The sequence below is a fragment of the Physella acuta genome, unplaced genomic scaffold (genome assembly GCF_028476545.2).
Source record: "Physella acuta isolate Inbredline_101_S28 unplaced genomic scaffold, ASM2847654v3 ptg002112l, whole genome shotgun sequence".
Classification (NCBI taxonomy): domain Eukaryota; kingdom Metazoa; phylum Mollusca; class Gastropoda; family Physidae; genus Physella; species Physella acuta.
In genome coordinates this window covers 22,501-23,715 of record NW_026733613.1, presented here as the reverse complement: position 1 = coordinate 23,715, position 1,215 = coordinate 22,501, and the positions used below count along the sequence as shown (strand labels likewise).

General features: G+C 60.9%; 1 non-coding gene across 1 annotated transcript in view; it reads left to right on the top strand.

The window, feature by feature from the left end:
* The first annotated feature begins 959 nt into the window (after positions 1-959).
* LOC131932215 (small subunit ribosomal RNA) overlaps positions 960-1,215 on the top strand; it is a 1,846-nt gene continuing 1,590 nt past the window's right edge. The window contains exon 1 of the ribosomal RNA XR_009384512.1: positions 960-1,215. This exon is cut by the window's right edge and continues 1,590 nt beyond it. This is a non-coding gene — a ribosomal RNA (small subunit ribosomal RNA).

The window sequence follows — 1,215 nt, the reverse complement described above, 5'->3', positions numbered from 1 at the left end:
ACGCCCCCGGTGAAGTTTGGCGGGTGATTCTGGTAGAGCTCCCCACCCCGATCGCAGGACACCCCTCGCCGCCCGCCCAGGTGTCGAGGTGGCCGCGGGGGAACTCGGGGCGTTTTGGCTCCCCCTTGTGCCGGAGCGGCGCCCTCGGTCCCAGAACGCCCCTGGCGGGTGATTCGCATGCCCCCTGGGGTGGGGAACGCGGGTGGGTGGTCGTAAAGCGTGTAACCGCAGTGGGGGCGGCCCCTTAGTCGGGGGCGCCAAAGTTGGCACCCCACCTGGGGCGCCCCCCGGAAGTGTGGCGCCCGCGCGAGTGAGCCCCGTAGATGCGCCCCGACACCCCCGCGCCGCCCCCCGGGTCGCGGCACCCCCGGCGCCCTCCGTGCGGGCTCCCCTCATGGGGCGGCACCCCGGTCCTCCCCGAGACTATGTACCCGATTTTTCGGTTTAACACTAGAGGTATGGGCAGAAATACGGCGGTTAAAACGGTCTGTATCTACTATTGTGGAGGTGAGTGTCGGTGAAGCCTCTATGTGACGCTAGGATCCGCGCTCCCTCGCAGCCAGCGACATGTGCCCGATCTGACCGTGCGTGGCTCAGTCTCCCGACTAGCTTCCCGGTAAAATGCGGGCTCGGCGCGCAGGTCGCGCCAGTGAAGGTAAAAGTACGTGTCCGTAGCGTGAAGCCAGCGGCGACGCGCAGTGCTAACGCAACCAAGCAGTATTGGTGGCTCGATAAAAGTCTCGCACTGGCCCAGCCCTCGGAACGGGCGACGGGTCTGCAAAACGCAGTCGGCTCGATGCAAATCGAGAGATTTCCCGGCGACGCCGTGTTTACGGTGAAGGGGGAAATGTGAGCGGTCCGATGTGAAAAAATCCGGGAATGCCGGGATCCGTTCTCTCGCTAGAGCGTTGTCTCCCGTCCCGCGATGTGTTGTGGAAAAACGTCTCGCAAACGATAGCTATCTGGTTGATCCTGCCAGTAGTCATATGCTTGTCTCAAAGATTAAGCCATGCATGTCTAAGTTCACACTGTCCCATGGTGAAACCGCGAATGGCTCATTAAATCAGTCGAGGTTCCTTAGATGACACGATCCTACTTGGATAACTGTGGCAATTCTAGAGCTAATACATGCAATCGAAGCTCCGACCTTTATCGGGAAGAGCGCTTTTATTAGTTCAAAACCAATCGGCGCGGCCTCGCAAGGGGTTGCGTCGT